Source organism: Zonotrichia albicollis, chromosome 2, assembly GCF_047830755.1.
Source record: "Zonotrichia albicollis isolate bZonAlb1 chromosome 2, bZonAlb1.hap1, whole genome shotgun sequence".
NCBI lineage: Eukaryota > Metazoa > Chordata > Aves > Passeriformes > Passerellidae > Zonotrichia > Zonotrichia albicollis.
Genome location: NC_133820.1, coordinates 8,447,453 through 8,474,315, shown reverse-complemented (window position 1 = coordinate 8,474,315; position 26,863 = coordinate 8,447,453).

Below are 26,863 nucleotides of genomic sequence, written 5' to 3'. Positions count from 1 at the left end.
ACAAAGAAAAAGGTACCACCCATGCTTGCTTTTTCCTTCCTTCACATTAATTATAATGTAAATATGTTTTAAATTTTATTACCAGTCTCAGTAGGTTTAATCTGCAGCCTGGTAACAATTTTTAGAATCCGTAAGCTCAATTAAAAGTCTGTGTTTTATGTGAAAAGGTGTCTGTGTTGCTCTTTTGAGCTTGATTACTGTAGCTGGAATTTTACAATAAGACCTTCCAAGCAGCAAGGAGCACCAGCAATAATCTTACACTAAAATTCCTTTGTCTTATTGGTTCTTTATGTAAATATGCACAGATGAGAACTGATGACCACAGTATAACAATGTGTGGCTTTGAAATTCTCAGTTTTGTACAACTGGGATCAGTGTTTAAGTGAGGGAGGAATGTAAAAATGCTCTCATGTATAACTTGTAGCTGGAAAAAAGCCACATTGGCTCATTTAATTCACTGGTTGATGATCACATACAGAAAAATCTATCATAGCTTTTTGTTAGGAGAACAGACTCATTTAATAACGGGTAATATTTGTTACTAGAAAGCCTGATGATGTTGAATGGCTGAAATCTTCTAAGTACAATTTGAGAACAATTTAATCCATCTAATCCAAATATGTAATTCAGACAATATGAGAAACAGGCCTGTGGAGTTAATTGTAGTCATCCCAAGAAATAAGATAATGGCCTCAATGGGGCAATCTTTACATATAGTATCCTTACTACTGATGAGTCAGCAAGGCTGCTATTTGGAAAAAAAAAAATTAAGGTTTTTCCTGACTTTCAAGGCTCCAGAAAATTCAAGATAGTTTAATTGCTGTATTACATAATCAGTGAAATCCAAGTGAGATTGGTGCTACCCTGATCTTGAAGTATTTTGTATTAGAAGCACATTGTGGGAAGAGATCCAAGGTACAAATTACCTTGTCCTGCATTTTTGTTTTTTGAGAGAAAGTTTTTTGAAGGACTAAGAATCCTGAAGGCTTGAAAATTTCTCTTGTACACAAACATTTTTACAACCACTTTTTTTTTTTTTTTTTTTTTTTTTTTTTTTTTTTGGCATTGTAGATTCCTGAAATATTTCATGCAAAAGAGACCTGGGCTGGGAAGACCAGTGTCACTGACAGAGATGCTCTGGTAAGAGGTGATATTTGTATGAGTGACCAAATGTCTAGTCTATGGAGAATTTCTGATCACAGCCAAAGGCTTTCAGAAGTCACAAAGGAGAAGATAATTGTGCCAAATGAATCTTTGCAATGAATCTGGCTCTTTTGCTTTGCTCTCTCTCTTTTCAAATAAATAAAAAAAAAGCTAAATGCCTTTTCCAGGGACTGTTTTGGCACTATTACCTCTTCTCTTCACCCCTTAGGAGAGCTTTTACCTTTAATTTTGGTGTATCCTGCTGTGGCCATGCTATTACTTAGCTATGACAAGAGTTTTAAAATTACAAACATGTGGGGCTGGGGCTGCTGCATTTTGCTTTAGCCTTTCAAAGTGCCTTGTTGATGTTAATATACAGCACCCCTGCTGTGCTATTTTTTCTTATTCTGACTTTCTTTTTTTGTTGCATTTTGCATGTGGAGCCTGAGTGATTAATATTTCATCAGTCCTTTAGTGCAGAATGTCACAAGGATGTGTTGTATTTGGCTTTTCTGGAGCTCTGTTGCCACTGAATTGTGACTAATAGCTGGAGCTGGACCTCTAATGGTTTCATGGGATCACCATCAAATAGAAACAAACAACTGTTTGCAACATCATTAATCTATAAGAAGTTCATTAAATATCTTCATCTGCATTTTAAATGTAACCTTCTTTACACTATGTAATAAATTATTCTGGTAATGTGTGCCCTGGCTTAATTCAATGTTTAATGTAAAATTTAATATTGAATGTAAAATTCAATGTACAGTAGCACATTTTCATTAGTAAAGTGGTCTGTTGAAAAAAAGAGGGTTACAAAATTTTATGAAAAACAATGTTTATTTGCATAGTTTGACTAGACATGACATAAGGAAATGCATTTCAATTTTTTTGCTATTTTAAAACTCCTAAATAAAAAAAAGTATGTGTGTACACACATGTATATACATAAGTACCAGATGCTGGCAACACAACCACTTCCTCTAGAAAATAGATTTGTTTTCACAAGTTAAATTGGATGTAATTTTTCGTGTTTAGCTTGAAATCATCTTGTGTTTGTAATAAAAAACATCAGGAAGAAACGACGTAGTATTCCCTGATGTTTTTTATTGCAAACACAGGATGATTATATGATGGAGCAATTTCAATTTTATTTCTTCCTAAAATGAATGCATGCTTTACAGGTGTTGGTGTGTCGTTCTTGACATCAGTTTTTCACATCAGGTTGTAGAATTGGGATAGCCTTGCAAAATAGTGGCAATGGTGATGGTGGGTGGCAACCCAGGGAGAGACCAGAATGCCAGGATTACACGAGGAAAAACAGGACTTAAAAGTGGGGGGATATAATCAGCTTAGCTAAATCTGAAAGGAACTCAGGCTGGAGGGCTCTTTGATTATATTTCTAGCAGATAACCTGTTTGAGCTGGAGTATAAGTGGATAATCCACATAAGTGCTCATATCAGAAAGCTTTAACTCTGTGGAGTGATCTCAGTAGGATACAGTTCTTCTACCAAAACCTCAGTGATCACATTAGCAACTTAAAAAACACAGTTAACGCCGGCCTTTTAAGTTACATGTAAAAAGAATTAATTTTCTAGTTTGCCTCTGTTTTGGCTAATTTTTGAATAATTTTGTAGGTGTTTCAGCTTATTATTCTCCAAACCTAAATAAGGAGTAGTCAACAGCAGATTTGTGTCCAGGCTTAGCTGGGGAAGACACACAGATAAACAAATCAAACTCTTCTCATTTAAAATATTGAGCACAAATATAATATGGAAGGGATGTGGTGAATGTTTTAGAAAAATAAACATTGAAAAATAAAGAGCAAAATATATTATGAATCTCATTTCAGAACTTTGACTTGATGCTAGCACGAGGATAAGCATTCATGACAGGTTTTGCTCTGATCTATCATGCAAAATGAAGTGGATTCTTTTGTTTATTATTTCACTGAAGTAATTTCTAGTGCAGGTATATTTTCCTCCAAAATTCTCATAGGAAAACATATTGTGGGAAATAAAAATCAGGTTGTGTTACCTGCCTATTAGATGTGAAGGCAAGCAGAGCCCCGTCCCTGCTGATTTTGGGTGATTACTGCATGGTTGCCTGGTGGTAAGGTCTCCTCTGCATCTACCTTTGACCATGTGTTGTGCTACTGAGGGGAAACCTGGCATTCTGTGTTGGCAGTTCACATTTGAATAATTTTCTTCTTTACGGGCTCTACAACATTTCTTAGTGTTTTTTCTTTTTTTAAATCTATCAAAGAAAATTGGGAAATAACCTGATGGTTTTAGCTGGCAAATGCAGTAATTTCCAAGTCTCTCACTCTTCTCGGGTGTGGTGAAAATTTTGAAAATGTAACCATTGAAAAAAGAAACCAGAAAGCCAGGGGAAGTAACGTGAGAACTGCTGTGATGATTAAAGAGTCAGGAACAGTTTGCCATTTTAAATGTTTAAGAGCTGTGCTATACGTGGTGACTTGGTGTCTTTGTTTCCATATTATCAGGGGTACATCTGCAGCCACAAAGCTGAAAGAAGCAGTACAGAGAGGAGTGAAAAACTCAAACTGGAGAGGGAAGTGCTGCAGCTGTCAGGCTGTTGGGTGTTCAGCATTGTAAAAGTCTCAGTTTGTCCCTCATGAGCTTCAAGGGCATCAGCCTCAGCCTCTGAGGTACTGCTGAGTTAAGAGTCATGATGATGAAAAGCATTTTATTCTTTAAAAACAAATAAAGAAAAGCTCCAAACAGGACATCTCGAGAATGTCCATGCAGGAATAACTAAATGCTTTTGGCCAGGAGATGGTTCCATGAAGTGTAATATTAAGGTTTAACTCATCTCTCTGAATCATATGCAGAGCAGCAATTGTTTGGAAAGCAGTTTCTTGCCTTGCTATTCAGCAGTCTTGGCTTACTCAATCGTGAATAAGAATATATAAAATCTTAATTTTTTTTTTTTTGTGAGATGGAGAAAAATAGGAAATAAAAAAAAAGGAGAGAGAAGCTAATCATGGATGGCAAGGCAACTCTTTCCTGTAATTGTTTTGTCTTTTGGAGAGGTAAATCTGTATGAAGGTGAGGAAACATTGCCAGCTTGTAGCCCCTTCCCTTGGTGAGGCTTGCTGTGAATAAGCAAATAATGCATTTCCCTGTGGAAGTCCTTACCTGATAACTGGATTTTACCTTACCAGTAACACGGATTTGAGCTTTCCAGAGGCCTGCCTCTGGCTCTTGGCAGGATTGTTTTGTGCAGAGGAATGCAGTGCTGCTAAAGCAGCCTTTGGGACTGGTGGCCACAGACACAGCCCTGGCTGTTGTGAGCTTCCTTTTCCCCTGTCAGCTGGAAATGTTTTACCCTTTTTCTGGTGTGTGACCGTGTTCACAGGGTTTTAGGATGAGGGAAGAGACGAGGATCTGACTCCATGTTTCAGAAGGCTTGATTTATTATTTTATGATATATATATTATAGTAAAACTATAATAAAAGAATAGAAGAAAGGATTTAATCAGAAGGCTAGCTGTGGTGGTTTGACCAGGAAGAAGTGGGAATTCTGGGAAGCTGTGGTCAAACCAATGAAGGTTTTGAGTTTGAGACTGGCACCTGGTGTAGCCAGTGGGGTTTGGACACACCTCCGAGAATACACAGGGGTTAAAAAGCAGGGCACTGCCCCTGGCAGGCTCTCTTGGGACGTCGCGGCGAAGAGGTCAGATCTCTCCCCCGTCCAGTCGCTGCTGCTGGGCGGGGGAGGGGCAGCCACGTGGTAGGCCCGGGGCCTGGACAGAGATGGGAGGTGAGGAGGCCTTCGAGGATGGAAGGGTGGAAAGATCCCAGAGAGTCAGCCCTCGGGCAGCCATTCCCCCCCCCCCCAAGAGAGAGAGAGAGAGAGAGAGCCGGCAACACCGAATGTGATAGCAGCTGGCCCAGGAGGAGAAGGGGGGGAAGAGTGCCCGGCCGGAGCGGCAGCGTGTGTGGGAGTGCCGCAGCTCTGGGACAGACAGAGACTGAAAGTTTTAACCCCTTTCTTTCATGATTGGGGCCTTTGCAAAAAATGCTAATCCTCCTCGAAGCTGAATAAGAAGGGAGATATGAGATGAGACAAGGACCTGGCCCGAAGAACGTGGAGATGATTGAATGGGGAGAGATGATTTGGAGTGGCCTTTTGGCTGGACTTTTCTTGTGGCCATGGACTCAGTTGTTCCTGTGACACAGAGACTGCACTTAGGGGGAAGCAGTGGCTCAGAACCAGGAGGGTTCATCGTGAGGACCCCCAGGCCCCAGGGGGTTGGAAAAATATGGGGGGGACAGATGTCCCAAAGCAGAGACTGTGCCTTTTTGGAGTGAGACAAGGCATCCTTGAAAGACAACCCTAAGAGCAGCTCTGGCCATGCACGGTGGTGAGAGCACTGGGCATGGAAGGAAGATGTCACAAGCGGCAAAAGGACTTTTTTTCCGGGCGGTGCCGAAGTGACAAGGAAGCACACGAGGTTTCAGTGTGTTTCCAGGGGAAGCCTATGGAACAAGAAAGACTCCTTTCCTCTTCATGAACTGAAGTTTGAGTATACTAAAGTGTGGTGCCAGGCTGGGCAGTTGGTGTTTTGGGAGAATGTATCGGATTGGGAAAGTCAGGTAGTGGGGAGGAGGAAAGTGGTTTTTGTAAGGTTTTCAATTTTTTCTTCTTTTCCTTATAGGTTTTCCCTATTTCCCTGTAGTTTAGGTAATAAAGTGTTCTTTATGTTCAAGCTAAAGCCTGTTTTGCTTATTCCTGGTCACATCACACAGCAGACACCAGGGTGAGGGCATTTTCATGGGGGGCACTGGCTCTGTGCCAGGCTCAAACCATGACATTTTTTGGTGGCACTCTCCCCATTCACTAGCTAAGAATAGAATAGAAAGGAATGATAACAAAGGTTTGTGGCTTGAACTCTGTCCAAGGCAGCTGACTGTGATTGGCCATTAATTAGAAACAACCAGCATGGGCCAATCACAGATCTACTTGTTGCATTTTACAGCAACAGATAATCAATGTTTACATTTTGTTCCTGAGGCCTCTCAGCTTCTCAGGAGGAAAAATCCTCAAAAAAATATTTTTCATAAAAGATGTCTGCGACACTGGCACATCCACAGCCATGAAATTCCATTTCCATTCAGCATTAGCTTGCTGCAAGCACCAGTTAAAGTCAATCACAGTGAAGTTTTTAGTTTGGGGAGCTGCATGTCATTGCATTGGAGCAGCTTCTGCATTTCATTAGAGCAAGACAAATCTAATCTCCTGTGATGAACTCTGCCATCACTTTGCTGTGCTACAACTGAAGATGAAGCTTCAGATCTGTCTTGCTCCTGAGCTGAGCTTAATCTGAGTGCTCACCATAAATGTGTGTAAAACTCCATATCTCATTACTGGTCTCCTGGGCTTTCTCTAAACAAATACAGTGGATTAAAATGCAAGTTCATTAGGTTAAAGTGCTTAATTATCTTAAAACTCTCAGTGTTAGAGTCAGATGTCAAGATTTGATTAGCACTGCAGGGAGGCTCTGTAAGAAGCAAAATGGAAATAGCCATTGTCCTGCTATAGTTAAAATGCTATAAATATGTAAATAAGGACACAAATATAGGTCTAGCTACATATGCAATATTTCTTAACTCTCAAATGAAGTAATTAGCATAAGTTATTTTGTTGCATCTCTATCTCTGATACTTAATTATATCAATGCTACATTATTTAATATTCTGTGACAAGTTGTCATAATCACATTTCCTTTCAGGCTTGTTTATTGCCTACTTTACTTATTAAAGTGCCCTTTAGTTCTGTGTAGAGGAAAAATTAATATCGTTTATTATTGACCCCTAATGCACCAAGATTTAGAGTTCTGAGACTCTCCCACAAGGTGTGTTATAAGGGTGAATTTTAGCTTGGGAAGAGTGCTCTAAAATGATTAATGAGCTACCACCCAGGGAAGAAATGAAAATACTGTGTCTCACCATAAGAAAACACAATTATGTTAAAGCAGTCAAGGGATCTATATCTTCACCTGCCTTGTTTCCTGGCCTTTGTTACTCAAAAAGAGTTGATGTATAGGAAAGAGAGCAGAAACTGCTTTCCATGTGAGAAAGACCTGTAGTCAGTGTCCTGTAAATGTTTATTTACCAGGTGTGAATGGGAGGAAATGGGGTCTGATGGTTTTCGGTGCTCTAGTTGCAATTCCATCCCTCCAGTGAGAAAAAATGTGGTGTAAACTCCCAAAATCCACATTCAGTTTCATTATGTTCTTCACGTTCTTGAAAAGGAAAAAGAACCCAGCTACCTAACAGCAGCAGACAGGAAATGAAATTGAAAATTATCATTAGATAACTCTTGAGTTTGCACCTCCATGGATTTTTTTCATCTGGCTGTTCTTAGCTTCAAGGGGAAGTTGTGTAAGCCAGTAGCTATGATTGTTATTTCTTAGGGCTTATTCTTTTCTGTTTTGTTTTGAGCTTGCTTTATTTGCTTTATGGTTTTGTTTGGTGGGGCTTTTTTTATTCTCATACAGGGATTTTATTCTTACAGTGTGTTTATTTTCTCCTAAGAGCTTTCACTCCTTTCTTTAATCCAAGATGAAACCTGCCACATAGCAAGCACTGCACCAACAGTTTCCTGTGAGCAGGTGAAATTCCAGGCACGTGAGTGGTTGTGGTTTATAAAGGTTTGGGCAATGCTAACCAAGCATGCCTTTGGCAGATGTGGCAGTGCCTGTTGCAAGCTTTAGTTTGTGCCAGGTGGTGCTGCATAAGAATTTGATGCATTTTCGAGTTGAAAAAAATCTCATTTCTTCTGCTTGGATGCCCAGCGTTACACAATATTCATGATGGGGCTGCTTCACTGAGGCTGAGGTATTTAATCTGCAGCTTGCTGAAGGATTTTGAGACCTGTTAACAGGGTGAGATTCAGGCAGGGAGCAGCTTTCCAGTCTATTCCAGTCCCCAGCGTTTCAGCTTTGCTGTAGGAATATATCATTTGCATCTCTCTCTCCCTCTTAAGTGACACGATAATGAGATTTTTTTAGGTGGCATCAAAATGGTTCTGTAAATAGCTAAGGCAAAATCCTGCCCCAGGGAAGCAAGTAGCAGTGCTGTTGGAGGGAATTACAGTCAAATGCAAGTATATCTGGGCAGGTGGTCTCCAGGGAAAGAAATCAGAAGGCAGAGATGGACTTGATTGAGCCACCTGCATCCACACGAGAGCTCTTCCAGAAAGGGAGAAGGGTCATCCATTCAACAATGGTTGTAGCAGAGGGTGTTTAATGCTTTGGATAATGATGGCTCTGTATAGAAATATATCGAAGGCAAAAAAATCCTCCTGGTATGTTTCCTTTTTTTCCAACCCTAGAATAGTAATATTTCTATGACTGGGGAAAAAAAACAACAACAAAACATTTTCTCTCAAAACGTGTCTGGAAAAAAAAACAAAATCTAACTGAAAGCAGGTTAAATAGCATCATCAACACCTTTTACTTAGTGCTTCCTAAAAGCATATTTGAATTACTTTGAAAGGTAATCTTGAAGATGTGAAACGGCATCCTGTGTTGCTTTTGTCTTATTTATCCTCAACAGTTTTCAATGCTTGTAACTTCGGGCTTCGGTTTCTGCTTTGAGACTCTGAATCCTCAAGTTGTGTCTTGCACTGCTGACTGCCTGAATTTTCTCACTAATCCTAAAGTGTGTTGATACCCTCACACTGCTGCAAATGCATTAACCCTTGGGTTTCTGTGGATGTTTACGATTTTTCTCTTCACTGCTTGTGGAAGGAAAGGGAATATCAGAAGTGCGCAGGCAGTGAGATGGTTAACTGGCTCCAGGACAGATGTTCGTGTTGCTCTAATTTTGACAAAAGTACATTGGCTTCCTGTGAAGCAAAGGATTGATTTTTAAACATAGTATTTGCAGACCAAGCACTATGTGGCTCAAGTCCAGCTCTCTTGAAAGACTTATTAACAGCCCCTCACATTCTCTTTGTTCTTTGGAAAATCATCAACTGCTTCAGACACCTACTGTAGCTTCCTGGGGTTCCTATACCAGCATCCTATTAATGGTTGCTTCTTTTATCTCTTGAACATTTATGCTTTATTATTTCATGTTTTTAGAACATTTTTTAAAATTATATTCATTAGCTAATTGCAAGAAATTTTTTTTTTCTGTAAACAGGGATTTGCTTGTAATTTTTTAGATTATGCTTTTCTATGATACAATCAATAGATTTTTTTCTTTTAGCCTCAAAACATACTTTTAAGAAATCTATTTCAGACCACATTTTTAAATGGGCATGACTACCATTATTATTATTGTTATTGTGGTTGTGCTATTTTACTTATTTTTTATTTATAATTTCCAACATAATTATGAACAGGTTAATAGAATTATCAGAATTTTCAGTGCTAACATCTACCACCTTATTCTGATACATGCCAGACTTTTACAAGAAATAGTACAGGAAATATTGAATAAATATTTAATAAATAAATATTAAACAAATATTACAAAACATCAGGAACCTGGTTGTATGGGTTACAGCAGCCCCTTAAAAAATGAGGCTTGGACCAACCTTGCAGTGCAGAGTGGCTGACACTCTCCCTGGCCACAGTGCAAATCAGGTTGCACACCTCAAACAGAAGAGTCAGGAATATTAAGAAAGTATTCTAGAGATAACTCTTAAACCAGACTTGCTTATAGCAAGCCATTGAGTGCCATAGCAATAGCTGTCTCTATTCATATACAAATTTCTATATAATCTGCATGCAGAGGTATGGAAAAGGACCTAGAAGTTTATTTTCACCAGGAACACTCCTGTGTGTTTACCCTCAAACACTTAATGGTTTTCCAGCAAACTTTATTAGTGATGAATTTACAGACATGAATGAATAGCTCTAAGCCTCAGAATCAGAAATTTCCCTGTATTTGCATATTTGGCTATATGCTTATTTTTTTCAGTAATTACAAGTTTATTTATGTATTATATGCAGAAATTCCCCTTTGCTCCTAATCTTTTTGTTTCTTCAATGTATACATTTGTCATCAGCTGCAACAATGTAAACACAGAATAATTCTGTTTAAATTTCTATTTCCAGAACACAGGTTTTCCCAGTAAATTTTTAATACACTGTTGTCCAGGGCTAAATCTGTAATTGAATGTATACATATTTAAAGGAGTTTTTGGTCTCAGATGAAAACTGAGGCAGAACCTAATGACAAAACAAAACAAAAAACAAAACATTCCGTTTTCTGCCACTAATTTCCTGACTTTCTTGGTTTGCAGAATAAGGTTCTAAAATTAATGTATCAATTGCATTCACTCCTTATCACTTGCAGCACATTTTAAGCAAATTGTCTGCAGTTTACAGATGCTTGGTGAAGGGGTCACCTATAGGGAAATGCAGGGAACATCATGTATCCATTCCTTTTTAAATCCAGTGTTATTACCTGTTGGCTTTTTAAAAGACCCTCCAAGATATAATTGTTCTTGTCTTGAAGAAAGAAGCAGTGACAGCATTTTATGGTAAGAACAGCTTACCATGGTTTTCTAAAAGTTTTTTCTGGGATGTTTGATGTTGTACAGTATTTTTCCCCCTTTTTCCCCCTTTTTCCCCCTGTTTCCCCCCTTTTTTCCCTTTTCTTTCCCCTTCCCCTTCTCTTTGATTTTCATATATAGTACTGTATAATATGAAGAAGTGGTGCCTGTGAAACTCAACCCCATCATAGAATATCCTTTGGATGGAGCTGCTTGTTTTTTCCAAGATTCCAGTGATCATTTCAGAAAGGAAGTAATTCTCAGTATGATTTCTTCTCTCTCTTTTTTCTTCTCATTTTTGTTTCAGAGAGTTACTTTTCCTCTTTATAATCAGCAAAAATGATCCCATTTAATCACAATTTAGATATTTTAATGCCCTGCAGCAGACTCGGTCTGCAGCGTGCCATGTTTGACATACTTGAGGCACAGCTTAAATTCGAACTTTTGTCCCTGTTTAAGAAGGCAGAAAAAACTGCTGGCATAAATTGACTGAACCTTACTGCCTAGATAAAAATGTCTCTCCTTTAAAACTGAGTAACATTACTGTGCAAAATTCCACCATGATGGACTGTAATTGAACAAAATGTTCCTAGGATGCCTGCCTTTCTTATCAGCTTTATTGTTTTTCATCTCTTAGTGGATTGTGAAACGCTGTGTGTGATTCAGATCATTTATCCAGACTGCTGTGAGAACAGTCCTTCAAAGCAGATTTTAAGATATTTAATCCTATTATTTTTACAGTAAATATATAAAAAGCTTGAAAATAAACAGTAGGAGAGGCATAGATGAATGACACAGATGTTTTGCATAGCAGAACCATTATGCTTCCACTTACATTGGAATGGGAACAGAGGAGGAAAAGGCCAGATTATGATACAGGCTGTAAGCAATTTTTGTGGTGACTAATCATTAGGAAAAATAAGCAGCCCTAATTTTCATGCCACTGCTGTTATCCATTCTTCTCTCAGGGTAAATTACAAAGGAAAATAAAGTCTCCTCTAAAGTATGGTGGGATGTATGGCACTTTTTTTCCTACCATTTAATGAGGCTTTCTGAAAGTCATAATGCTGGGGAATGTTAGAGATATGGATAAAGCACATTTAAATATGTATTTAGAATAAAATACAAAGAAGGCAAAAGAGAGATCGATTCATACAGTAAAAAGCCTGACTTTTGGCTAGGAAAATGTTTCTACTGCTCATGCAGTGGCCATAATTCAGCCAAAAATGATCACCTGCAGAAAACCATTTTTTGTTGGTTCTCAAAGAAGCAGAACATGTTGTGCCCTGCAGCTTTCTTTCTTTCATGAGAAAGAGACTGTTTCATGAAGCATAGATCATTTTTGTATGTGAAAACCTGTTCAAGGTAAGATATCCCCCAACACCTACACCCAGTGCTGGGCACTGAGAGCTTCACCCATCTGCTGGCTGACTGCTGCAACACCTGACCCTAAAGGTATCTGAAGCTGAGAATTAAGGAGCTTAAAGGTTTATTCCGGGCAGATTCATCATGGGTCAGTTTATCTGCAGGCTTTGGGCGCCCTCAGTAACATCTGCAACTCACAGCTGGAAACAGGATCCTAGGGATTGTAAATCCTTGGCCAAAATCTTGGGTTTACATATATCGCCTAGCCCTGCAATCCCCATAAATTGAGAAATTAAAACACAAAATTTATTTTTAAAAATTGTGCAGTTTAACCTCTCCCTGAGCCAAAAGTGATCCCAGCCTTCCCTGTGTTATTCACAGCTATAACCACATAGCACATTTCCCTTTAAAATGAGACCACAGCTAAGAAAATGTGGTGGCTGTGTTTATACACACACAGAGTTCACAGATGTAAAGCAGTCTTTATCAGATTTCATGGTGTTTAGACTATTTGCTCAGGAAAGGAGTATTTTTCTGTCTTCTAGAATTGCCCTGCCCTTTTTCTCATGTCAAATTATTGCAGGATGCAGGGGACAAGTGAGGCTGAAGGAACGGGGCAGGAAGAGATCAGTTCCAACACATTTTCCATCCAGTGCACAGCAAACTTAGTGGGAAAAGAATTTTGGAAGCCAGTGGCTATAAAACACCTCCTTTGCTCTGATTAATGATTTTTTCCCACTGCCACCACTGCACCATGAAACATCTTTTTGTCTTACAGAAGCTCAAGTAGAAGTGTTGCACACTGATTCCTTGGGAGGAAATATGATTTCTCCCAATAAATGTTTTCTAGTGAATGATTATAGTGGATTCTGAGGGGTTCTGTAAGTTTGAGGTTTTATTTCCAATTAGCTAGTGTGAGACCAATATGAATCAATAGGATTCATATCCTATGAGTAATAGTTAACGTTATAGCATAACCCTTTTTAACTCTCAAGCTATAAATAAACATTATAAAATAAGTGCAATGTGCCAAACAGAAATGTCTTCCCTAGCTGATTTTGCTGTAAAGAAATAACAAATCAAAAATATTCTGACTGAAAATTTGTAGTGGCTGTATATAAATTGAGGAAAATATGGATCCTTAGACCAGAACATTTTATATTAACTCATATGAATTTCATGGTGCTCAGCTCAGAATTCTGAGGTGTCTGCAGCCAGTGGAGGCATTTGAAGGAACAGCAGTTCTTCAATGTAGTTCTTTGAGAACAAAATTTTTGCAGGTAACATCAACTTCTCTGATATTAAAACAGAAAGCTTTCAAGATGAAGAGATGTTGAAAAAATTACTCCAGATAGGAGAAAATAAAATGCGTTCTAATGTCCCATCAGATTTGTTGGTTTCCTATAACAGTAGGAAGATGTGGAGTGGCATCAGATTATAGAAATAAATAAGAAATAAGAAAACAATGCAAACTTTTGGAGAACTAACATTAATTTTGATTTCCTGGGAGCGCAGTATATAGGAAATTATATGGAATCATAGGAATTAGTATGATATGAGACATATGGCATGAACAAGGCATAAAGGCAGCACAAAGATATTTTCTGAGTTCAGGGAAGATTCAGCAGCAGCAGAGTGGTAGAAAAAAAAACCCTGTACCTAAAAAAAATTAGATTAATGGTTTTTTTCTACAGTTTAGGAAGACAGAAAAAAGAAAAAGCAGAGAGGAAGAAGAAAACAGCACAGGATTGAGGGGTTTGTCCCCAAAACCTTCTGAGGTCACAGGTATTGTTTTGCCCGGCATTCAGAGACCTCCATCAGAAATTTCAGTCTCTGGATTGAAGCCCCTGGCAGCGAGGGGAGGTTGTTTCCCCTGACAGAATTAATGTTATGGAAGTTGTACTGAGTGAGCCATTTCTAGCATAAATGGAGCCTTTCTGCTCTTTTGTGCAGGAGACAAAGGAGATATCACTTGCAGCATCATGTGCAATTCTTATTGCTTGTGTTCTGCAAGATTAAGTGAGAGTGTAGCAGTGATTGAGGAAGTGGCAGCCTTGCTTATAGGGACAAAGAAAGGGCCCAGCAAAATAAAAACAATGTTTAAATGTAGAAGAGACAAGCATGGAGCAGGGGAAAAATCCTCTCAGTTAACAGATAACACTTGTCAAAAGACAAATAGGGATAACCTCAGTGTATATGAATTTATGAGGGAAATTAAAAGCAGCTTTCAAATTCTCAGAGCAATGAAAGAGGAACATATAGGTGCTGGGAATTTAGCTGGTTGCAATATCAGTTCTGCCACAGGGCTGTAGAAGAAAATGTATGATGAACTTCCTTAAACCAGGAGAAGGTAAATTTCAGCCTGTTTCCCCTTTTCCTAGGCACTTTTAGCATGTGTCAGAGTATTTCAGGTAAATACTTTGGAAATCAGGGTTTCATCTTTCAGCAAAAGTGTCTGTGTGTGCCTTCCCAAAAGCTGAAATGCACTTTTATATTTAACTGTGTAGATTTTAACCACTTTCATGTAAATAGATCAGTACATTAAACATAGTTAATGTGACATTTACAAATACTTTTTTTGCATGGAACACAAACAGGTTCTGTAAGCAGTTTTTCAAGATATTTACTAGGCGTTTATTTTAAATAGGATTATTATTCTTCAAAACAACCTGTTGTTCAAATGTAAACTTAGAGCAAATCCTATTCTCCTATTAATAGTAAAAATTCAGACCATTAAGGCCTTTTGCCTTTTTAGATAGTCACAGAATTTTTCTGTAGACAAGGTAATTGAATAACAAGGGTACTAACTTAACTTGCTAATTCTGCCCAGAATATTTGTGATTTCATTGGGATGCTGGTGATCACAGTGATTACAAATTAATTTATGCTTTTCAATTAATTTTATTCACAGGGAATTGCAATGATAAATATATTACTAATGCACTGTCTTTCTGTAAGACTTCTCATTCAACCTTTAATTATGTAGCCACATTCTTTAAATGGGCAAATATATTTTCAATTATAAACATTGAAGTGATAGGTATGGGAGAAGAGGAGTGTTGCTATTACATATTTGCTCATACAAGCAGAAGGCCAGATCTTCATTATCACCATATTCTCTTTGGGAATTTGACAGAGGTTATGTTACTAGTAAGATAATTAACATTACAAAAAGATTTCTGCATTTTTAGGCTGATTTTTCTTCTGGCAATTTATTTTCATGCTCATGGAAAATTACTTGTTGCTTAGGCCTAATTTATTTTCTTTTTTGAGACTCTAACAAGATAAAAATGGAGTAATAACGAAGTCATGCTTTTGAGTAGTAAGTCTGGACTGCAAACAAATTCAGTTTGCTGAAAACTGGGCAAAAATTGCAAAAAGTCATTGCAGAAACTCTGATTTTGGAAGTCTTCTATGTGTAGTTGAGGCAGAACAGAAAAATTAATTTTTCCCCACAGCAATCTTAGTTCTGCAGAATTATGGACTTCTCCAGGTGTTGTTTTCCTTGCACAGCTTTATGCCCTTGTTTACTTTGCACTCTCGGGCTGTGTTTATGTGGTCTGTGCTGTTTTAGTGCCCAAGCTAACAGAGCCCTGACAGCTGTGCAGCGGGAGCTGCAGCCCTCTGCAGCAGCCAGGAACAGATCTCCTGGTGCACATCCAGCAAAGCGGCACCTGCAGAGCCCTGCGAAGGGTTCTGTGTCTCAATGAAACTTTGACAGCGCTGCAAGTGCTTCAGAGACCTGAGTGGAATGTGGGCAAATGTTGTAGTGTGTTGTAATGTCCTGTTTTAGACTTCTGGGTCCCGGGTCCCTTCCCAGGTGTGCCTATACGCCTCTCCCTTCCCCCTTGCCCCCATGCTGAGTGAGTCCTGTCAATAAGGCTTAACATTCCAGGGAAGGCGTCGTGTGGTTGGTCGAGTTCAAAGGATGCCCCTCAGGCCCAGAGGTCATTGGCCTGTATAGGTGTCCCTGGTCACTTGAGACCCCGCCCCCCCCACCTGGTTGGTGGCTCACTGTCCCCTCCCCTCCCCCTGAGCTTAAAAGGTGAAGCACGCCATGTGCTCTCGATTCTGTTGGGGTTCTTCCGAAGATTCAGACATGTGTAAACATGGAATAAACCTCTGGATATTAAACCCTCCAGCAGAATCCCTCCTTTGTCCTCACCTTCGAAGGCCTGAAGCCTCTTCCTAAGGTAAACGGAGTTCCTAACAAGCCTGGACTTGTTTAGTGCCCAGCTGCAACCACCGGCAAGCTAAAGGTGTCTCTGGGGTGATACACCACAGAAGCCGCCTTTGGCTCAGCAGCGAGGGTCAGACTGGCCCAGGCACAATCTACCTGGTAATATTGGGATTCATATTCCAATAGGCAAAGTTAACAGATTGCTTCCCTTCCTAATTTATCATTTGTCAGCCCTTCAGGTACCTATGCTTTAATCCTGAACTTTGCATTGTTGGGTATTCTGGACTTAATTTGCGCGCTGTGTTGTGTCAAAACAAGAGTAAATCATTGCTGGGAGGAGAAATATCTTTTTGCAGAAATAATGGAAGAGAGTGTGCCTTTTTTTTTAGATTTAGGCAGTTATGGCTATTTAGTCTCATACATTTTTTAGTTTTCGAAGTAAATGAGCTGGATTGATTAAAATCAAGTAAATTGATTACTGATTTAGGTCTTGCTACTGTGTTTATAAATTTATGCTATCAGCAATTTCAGATTGTTTGGATTCTTTAAAACAACTCTTCTTACTACCTTTTATTTGATAGTGAAACACCCCAGAAAGATAGAAGAGTTGTGAAAAGAACTGATAAAATCTCTAGTCTGACAAAAGAACTGAGTCTTGCAAGCTGAAAACTGAAATCATTGTAACTCTTTCTTTTCCTCCAGTAAACTATAGGAAACTTCTAATAGAAAATCTAAGACATGCTCTCATTGTTACATCATTTCCCAAAGTGTAAGAATAGATGCCATTATCTAAGATAAAAGCTAAAAAGATGTTAAGCTTTAATTACAAAAATAGCTAAGGTAGTGTATTTGTTATGCATGTAAAAAATATCAGTGTTCTTTTATTCTCACTTAGAGCCACATAAGGTTTAAACCTGAATTTAGGAAAAAACAAAACAAACATCCCGAATAGCTCATGTGCTTTATTTGAACATTTAAATAAGCAAATAAAATTTTCAAAATGCTGTTCTTCTTATTACTTCCTATTAGGATGTGATATCACTTCCTATTAGGGTCCGTTAAATATATGAAAATCTGGCCAGGTACCTTCTATCTGAACATTGGTTCAGCGTTGTAATCTTGGCCTTGATTTTGCTTAGGGTGTATTTTTTTTCCCTTGGTGATGAAACATCCATGAGCAAATGAAATAAAAGTGAGTGACGTGGGCAAATTCTACATAAAAAATAGATGATCATTTTCCAGAAATAAAAAATGAGGTTCAATTTTGCAACCTTCTGTTGCAGTGTTATTAATATTAGTGGACTTGGAAAAAAATGATACTGTGAGATGCAATATTGTTTTGTTATTAATATTTTAAAAAGAAAATATATCTGGGTTTTATACTTCAAATTATGGGATATGTAGCTTCTTTGGTTTCAGCTGGTTCTCCAAGTCCTCTTAAATTTGGGCATTTCCTCCTCTGTTTTCCTTCTCACTCCTTCATTTGCCATCATTTTCTCCTAGAGATTTTCTCCTTGTTATCCTCATCTCTGCTTTTCTTCTTCCTGTTGTTCACTTCCCTGCACTGCTTCTCATTTTTCTCTTTCCCATTTGAGTCTGGCTTTTTTTTTCCATTTTCTGTCATTAAGTTTCTCATCCTCCACTCTCCCTTCAGCTCTTGCTTCTACTTCACTCACAATTTCTTCAGTTTCTCATTTTCTAAATTAGCCTCCTTTTTTCTTCTTCCACTCTTGCTATTTGCTTCTTTTCCATAGCCTGCTTTTCCCCACCTTATCCATTGCATCCTCTGCAGGGAGTCTGAGTGAAGATTTTCTTTTGTTTCCTGTTTGCACTCTGAACCCTGCAGACACCATGAACAGCAATTTTCCAGGCAATCCCATCATCATTCCAGGAAGTGATCCCAGCACGCTGCTTTCCCATGCATAGTTACTGTGCCTCCATTCAGGGCACAAACATGATTATTATATGTATTTTTCTGTGGTGCTGCCCCATTTCTATGGTAACACTGCATCTCTACCCGTTTGTGTGTGATGGAGATTCTGGCAGGTGGGTCCCTTTAGCAGATCAAAATACCTCTAATATATGGAATGTTTGAAGATACTAAACAGCAGTAACTCTTCCATTTAGTCCATAAATTGAATGGAATTTAAACAGCATTTTTATAGCTTTTTTCCTTTTTAACAATCTCCTTAAATTTGGTCAAAGGACAGAATAAACACATTTTATATATATTCTTTCTACTTTAAATAATAATAATTCTTTCCTTGTTCCTACTTCTTGGATGACAGCGCTTCTGTGCTCACTGGTGAAATCTTTTCTAAAGCCTGTCTACCTTGCAATGCAAAACCTCCCCTGGGAAGGGGAATGTGATCTTATCAGAGAATTATCAGGTTTGGAAAAGACCTCTGAAATCATGGAGTCCAACCATCATCCTGCTCACAAGTAGTGCCAGAACAAAAATTAGAGTACGTGTTTCAGGCTCTAAGACAGATTTTAAAACCTGCAACTTGTTCCTGGCACAGATATAAAGATTCTTACAATTCTGCCCAAAAAATTCTTGAGTGTGCACCTCATAGCTGTGTGCTCTGTTTCACTCTGCAGGCAATAATTCTTTTTTGTGGCTAGTGCTGTTTGAGACCTGATTCTGGGACTCTTAGACTTGGTAGTTCATTAAATTACATGAATAATGATTAAAATCACAAAAAAATGAAATAAAAAAAGAAAGCACTTAATTTTTTCTACCAAATCAAAGTGTTAAACATCAAGCATGTTTTCACTTTTGATTGTGTTCTAATCATAATGTTATAATGTCTTTGATTATTTTTTTTCTTTCCCATTCATCATCATCGAGACAATTAGAAAGGTTTCAATGGATGATATGGGGTTAATAATGCTGTATCAAATATTCACCTCTTTAAGTCTCAATCATAAAGTTGACCCCCTTTCTCTGGGTTAGAATAGGATCAAAGAAAAATATTCTGAAATTTAGGCTCTAAGGATACTAATTTTATCTTTTCTGCTGATATTCCTTCAAGATTTTAGAACTTGATGCAACGGCTCTGCTCTCACTTTCTTGTTAAAACTTCAATGTTATTTTAGCCACACTGTCTTTATAGATGCTGATAATCTGGCTCTTGCATTTTTTTTCCATTGTCTGTATTTTTTAAAAGTATTACATTTAAGCTTTATTTTTAAGTTGCTTGTGTTCTTTTTTTCTCCCTTATGCTTTCATTATAGCTTTATTTTATCCCTGCCTGCTTTTTGTGATGAGACAGAAAAGTGCTGGGGGTTTTTTGTTCGTTTGGTTGGGGGTTTTTGTTTGTTTTGTGTGGTTTTTTTGTCTGGTTTTTTTTTTTTTTTTTTGTTTGTTTTTTGGGGTTTTTTGGTTTTTTTGGGGGGGGGGGGATTTTTTTGGGGTTCTTTTTGGGTTTTTTTTTTCACAGAGTGGAATATTTTTTGTTTGGTGGTGGATAAATTAAAAAATGGTGTGGATGGACCTAATCATAGATTTGTATAAATCTGTATGTCCAGTCTTTGAACATCTGCTCTGTATCCTACCAGATGTGTCCTACTCCCACTGCTGCTCCAGAATTAGCAGACTCCTCTAAGTCAGAGCCAAAGGGAGGAATGTCTGTCACAGGTACTCAGGCTGCCCCACAGGTAATGGGTATTGAATTGTGCCAGACTGTAGTCTCTTAAGAAAATGGGTGAAAAGTCAAACAATTCAGTCGAGTGTGGCAGAATACTCATGAGAGCCCATTCAACACCCACAGAGATATCAAATAAAGCAACAGTAATGAAAATGGAGCTATGTAGGGGAACTCTGATGACAGAATTAATGAATAACTGATATTTACTGGCTTCTGTTCCATTGCAGGTTACTTTGGAGGAGCAGCATGATCTGTGAGAAAGGTTTACCAGTGCAATGAATGTATTTGTGGCTGTACACAAGTTCCCTGTGTGTGAGCTCGACTGGCACTGTGCAGGTGGCAGAATAATTGTGCAGAGCACCGGGGCGTATTTCAGCTGAAAGGTGACTGGAACACAGCTGCATTCCCATTCCAGGGGGAGGAATAGCTTCACCAGCTCCTGGTGTGGGGCCTGCACCAGTCCTGTGTGTGCCCAGGCTGATTTGGGTTAAAATAGCAATGACAGCAAAGTAACACAGGCTAAAATTCAGTGCCAAGTGGGGTAAGTGGATTTCTTCCAACCACTTGAAGGAGGAAATGATGACTCCACACGCAGTCAAAGGTAAGGAATTACTCTTAACCTGTGATGTGACCCTAATCAAAGCAAGAGCCTGCGAGGCAGATGTCACACAGCTGATATTTGAGCAATTATGGGTGCCTTATCCCATCCATCAGACCTGTGAGAAGGCTTCCATAAATCCTTTGCTGCTTGTCCATTAATGTGAAAAATTGGCATTATTCTAAGTGCTATTGCCTTGAAGGTGTGTTTTGATACATCCCAAAAATTCAGACTTAACTTCTAGATGAGGTAAACTCAGTGAAGTCACTGACATTTTATCAAGTTGCAAATAAATCTGGTGGTTTGTCTAGTAGGGTTTAGACTAAATAAATAGAACATTCAAGTGGAAAAAGTGACGTCTCAGTTTGAAGCTAGGTGGACAGTCATGCTCTTAATTCAGATTTAAAATAAGCATGATGCCATTTATGCAAATGTTTCAATATGTCAAATAATGGTTTTAATACCACTAAATTTTCAGTCCTCTAGAAATCAAATGGGGCTTTGCCATGAAATCTGAGATGGCCAGGATTCCATAAAGTATGAAAAAAACTATGACAATGTTTTCCCAGTTTTTTAATGTGAGCCTCAGCAAATGAGGATGCTGCTTCCTAATATCCCTGTTTTCTGTCACAGACTGAATTATGTTGTGCTTTGCCTCCAAATATCAATTGTAACTTCATTCAACAAAGTCAAATACTGAGACAATCCCTCGTGAAACTAAAATTTGCAGAAGAAATTTGTTCTGCTGTTATTGTCTCTCTGGTTTACACACAGCTCTCTTGATCCACAGGACCAGTCCTACGGGGGGGAGGTGTTTCTGTGTCATGGAATGCAAAGAAATGATTAATCAATGAATCACACAGTAAATAAATTAGATGGTGATATTCTGGCACTCATGCCAGGGGCATTTTTCGCACACAAAGAGCAAGATCCTTCTTCCAGAAGGGACATGGAATTGTTCAAGCTCATCTCAATTCAGCCCCAGGCACCCACACTCCCCACTGGGAGCTGAGTATTTAATTTCTTGGAGCATTTCTATTACTAATTTGTCTAACAGAAACAATCATTCTAAAATGATCAGGTCTGCTCTGGTAATCAGGATTACATTATTAATATCTGTGAAATCAATCAGATCCATTCTGATCTGTGCTAGGTGAGATTTTACTCTGCCAGTGGACAGAATAAAGGGAATTTGCTTCTTTGAAGGCATGCATATGATGACTGTCTTTACTTGGATGTAAACATTTGAATAGAAAATATTATTATTTGCCATGAGCTTTGCATGAAAATGCTGCAGAAAAAGCATATTCTGTTACATGTGGCTAAAAACTTGTTGCTGAAATCAGCTATAAAATTAGAAGATTGTGGTTTTTTTATTTTTTTTTCTTTTTTAATGATAAGAAAACATGGATTGAAATCTCTGGGGAGGCACAGCAGAATCTACAATGGCAGCCCCCCCTTCCCCCCAAGCCAGAGAAGAAAGCCTATTAGGCAGATGGTATCACACATGAAAAAAGTGATCAAGCTGTGAGCAAGAAAGCCAGATCTACTTAGTGTGATAATTAGAAAAGAAAGAGCCCCAAAGGAAGTAGAGAACAATAAAATGTAATATCACAGCTGGAAAATGGGGTGGAGATTGTATTTTGGATCCAAGAATGGGTCAGAGGAAGACAAAATGAAGGAAGGACAATGAAATTAGGGGGAAGAATTTGGGGAGAATGTGCCTATCAGATTTTGGTATTGTAGTTTACTGTGCCACTGAAAATAGGATTGTTCTGATTCCTTTCTGACACCAGTAGCAGCTCAGGAATTTGAAGTACAGCACTACTAGCACATATAGCATTGCAGATATTTTTTTAAATTCTATGCTCTGCCCAGCAAGTAGTTTTCCATATTTGCTTGTCCTATGCCTATGTGTATGCATGGTGAAGAAACTCATTTACAGCCACAAGCTTCAACTCAGCTCATGATTATACTATAAAATGGTTTTTGTAGATAAAAAGTCAACATGGCTTAGTAGTCAAAAGATAGCCACTAAGTTAGATGACTGTTATTATCTCATGGAATAATTTTATTTCAGGGTATAAAATCTTCAAAAGAAAGAAAAAAACCCCATATACCATCTTTATAAGTTGTTTGAAAATAGATAGAAAAAAAGAAAAGAAACAAAAGGGTTTTTTCTCCCCCTCTTCTCAGTACCTCAAATGTGACCATGTTCACAGGGGTTCTTGGATTAGGGAAGAGATGAGAATGTTGACTCCATGTTTCAGAAGGCTTGGTTTATTATTTTATGATATACATTACATTAAAACTATACTAAAAGAGTAAAAGAAAAGGTTCTCATCAGAAGGCTAGCTAAGCTAAGAATTGAATTAGAAAGAATGATAACAAAGGCTTGTGGCTCGGACAGAGAGTCTGAGCCAGCTGACTGTGATTGGCCATTAATTACAAACAAACTAACATGAACCAATCACAGCTGCACCTGTTGCATTCCACAGCAGCAGATAATCAATGTTTACATTTTGTTCCTGAGGCCTCTCAGCTTCTCAGGAGGAAAAATCCTAAGAAAAGGATTTTTCATGAAAAGATGTCTGCGATGTTCAAATTCTCTTTTCAATTACTATAGAAAAGGCATTTTCTCCTCACAATGCTAAAAATTTTTCTTGTTTCCCTCACTGCTGCAGAGGGTTTTAGAATTTCCAAGTATTCCAAAAAGCTCTTCAGCATTCTAAGGCATCAAAAGCCAGTGTTAGACAGCACTGCACAGGACAACTCCATCAAAATCTGCACAGGGATCAGCTCTCCCAGAGCCCAAGGCACAGAGACCCATGCAGGTTTTATGGTTTTGAACTTTTTTGCAGATTTAAATAACAAGCACCCTGCCTCCTCCATGTCTTGCTATTAGGTTATGGTTTTATTGTAACTAAAAATAGTATTTTAAGCATCTAGGCAGCTTAACTTTAAAAAGAAAAACATTGATAGTTCATCAGTTTGACCTTTAGTGTCACTAATATTGCTGTTCAAATAACTCTTACTGAAATGTTTTCCTTCCAGACAGTCCTGGCTTTGGCCTTTAAAACAATTAAATATCTCTACTGACTCATTGCTCCTGAAACCCATGTAGCTCCAAAGTGAACATTTGTGGCCATTAACAAAATCCAGATTTAAACTCCTGTTCTGCTCTAAACCAACTCCATGACAATATTTCCACTGGGTTTGGGAGAGCTGATTCTTTTTCACAAGGCTGCATTTAGGATGGAGACATTTTTCACCTAATTCACACCAGTTCAGGTCTATATTTTCATGGGTAGAGAGCAACACCATTGGTTTTCAAGGTTAATGGCAGAAGTCTCAAATGGGCCATGATGATTTTTCCCTGTGGGAACTCCCTTCAGTCATGTAAATCTTTTTTTTTCTCTAGTAAATGAGACAATTTCATTCATAAAAGAGATAGTAATGCTTCAGATTTTTCTGCGCAAAGGTTTGAATTTATTTATTTATTATTTTTATGGAAAAAGATGGAAGGAGGTGTAATGAATGAAAGCCTTATTACAAATTATATATTATATTATTATAAAACAGTTATAAATTATAAATTATATTATTACAAATTATATATTGTACAACAAGGCAGTTTCTAACAGTTTTAAATTCTTCCCCTTGGTTTAACTCAATTTACTTTCCTTCTGTGGATTTTAGCAGAAAAGTTAAGCAACCTCTGTGTTTGTATTTGCATCATATACTTTTATGAGTACTTCTGGTGACATTGTTTATTTATTTTGTATATTTTAACCCAGTATTTTATTTTATTTTTATTTTATTTTATTTTTAATTTTTTTAATTTTCCTGGCCAGTTTTCATATAAGTTCCTGTTTTATTATTTTATTTTGTATTTTATTTTATATCTTATTTTACTTTATATTTTATATTTTTATTTTATCTTATTTCATTTATTTTTTATTTATTTTCTAGACAAGTGTTCATATAAGGTTTTGTTTCCCTCATTTTTGAATGTCCTGTCTATTTCTGTTTCCTCCCATTATTGTTTCCTTTCCCTGGAAAAATAAAACAAATATTTAAGATAAGGTCTAGTGGAATGCTGCTGCTTATATTTCTCTTTATTTTTGTTTTGATTGGTTATTTATAAAATAAGGAGATTTGGGGGAATTCTTAATGCAGTTATTCCTTTTGCATGCTCTGTTTTATTTTGTTTTGTTTTTCAAACAAATTTTTACTTGCTCCAGGCAAAACATTTCCCAGATTCATATTGCAGAGTGAAGAGAGAGCCTTGAAGTGCTTTACCAGGGATTGCTTAGGAAAACTAATGGCAAAAGTTTGAATTTGCACCCATATCTCCTATAAAAATCTTTATTTTTGTCACAGATATAAACACATCAAAACATTTTGTTGATCCTGCTGGGTCCCTTCCAGCTCAGGATATAATTCTTAGGCTGAATGGAAACATGTCACATATAACAATACCAGAAATTACTTCAACATTATGTAACATACCCACTTAAATTGTTTGCTTGTGACAAATTGTCTTGCTGACACATGGGTAAATAGGAAAACTCATTCTTGGATTATTCTCTTTTCACCCTAGAGAAATCTCTAAAAATTCTTATTGCAGTACATAACTCCCCTTTCTGATTATTTTTTTTCCTTAACTTTATGTAACAGAGGTATAAAATTGGCATGGAAATAAACATTTATTTATATTGAGACAGATGCAGTTTTGTTTCATGCTTACTGCTTATGGATGACTTCACTTCTGCTGAAGCTGAATGGAATTTTAGGAATGGTTTCTCTGAAGGCAGAGGCATTGGTCATCTGTATTATTCTGTGGATACACAGAGTTCTTTGCAACTTAGAAAAATTATTTTTCATGTGCTTATTTTGCTAATTGTTGAGTAATGGATAGCAATAAAAAATTAGCAGCAATTTAGTACCAACAGTAAACAAGAAAAGAAAGTTTTGCATCTCATTCTATACAAGTGGAGCAGGAAAATCATTCATGTCTGAAAGGCAATGCCTTTGTGCTTCATATTTTTATTCTAATGCAAAAATAAGCAATTTGAATTGCCATTAACTTCAGCCATACTTCTATTAGATTTTCTTAATGTTGATCAACAGACTTTTAAATCCCACAGAAAATCCAGAGAAAATGACATATTCATGTGTTTATTCACATGATATTTGAAAAGCATTGATTAGGGAGGGAGGACAGAGCTGAAGCTTGCTTATTGTCATGTGAGGTGGTGCCTGAGCAGAGGAACAACTCGAAATAGGTTTGTCGGCACCTGTTGGTAAGAGATTTTTATGTTACAAGTAAACCCTCTACCTGTAAACCACAACAAATGAAATATTTCCCTTTAATGCTCCTCTAATGGGAAAAGTTTATGTACCTCATTCACATGAGAGTGATAATGCTACTGCAAGTTATAGACAGAAATTCTGTATCACTCAGCTTTAGTCAAAATACAGCTCAGGTGCTTTTACTGGAATGAAAACAGCCTTGATATTTATCCCTTTGACAATGTCTTCTAGAGCGATGAGAGCTTTCTACTCTGTCATATTTTACACTCTGTGTGTTATCTGCATGCATCCACCTGAGTGATTGTTTATTCTCTGTAGCCAACACTGCATTGTCTGTACAATGCTAAGGAAGCAAAGTGGAAATGCTACAGAAAATGGTGCTCTGAAGCTTTAATTTTCTCATTTTATGATGCTTTTATTATTTTATATTTTTTATTATGTTGTGTGTGTTTATTCACTCTATGTTATTTTTTGGCCTTGTCTGTTAAAGACTTTTAGAGCTGCTTTGCAAAGCAGGGATATTTCTATCAGGGATCACCCACTGGTGCCCTTTCCAGCCTCATGTTCCCTGATGACAGCCAGAAACACTCACCCTTACTTCAAAAAAAATTTGCTCTTTTCCTCCTCATTTCTCATACTACGTGATTTGTGAAAACCTCTGATAAAGGCTCCTCAAAGTAAACAGAACTCTTCATTTATCTCAGATTGGTTTTGTCACACATAAGTCCTGACGAGGCCCAAGTTCTTCTTTGAGTATACAAACTAACATGTTCTGTATGTTCCTAGGCAGAGTCAGTACCTCAGTTGCTTTAAAGTGATTATAACTTCTTGTTTTTTCCATTATTCTCTGATGCTTATTTTTTTCTTTTGCTTACAGTATTCCAGCAGTTCCTCTAAACTCTTATGTCTCAAGAAAAAATTATGAATTATCTTTTCAACAGGCAGAATTAATCCATGTTCTGGTGTTTTTTGGTTTGTTAGCGTTTTTTGGGGTTTTTTTTTTTGTTTTTATAGCTGCCTATAATTTTAGCAAAGAGAAATGTTTGGGATTCTGTCTCTCTGTAGTATTGAGT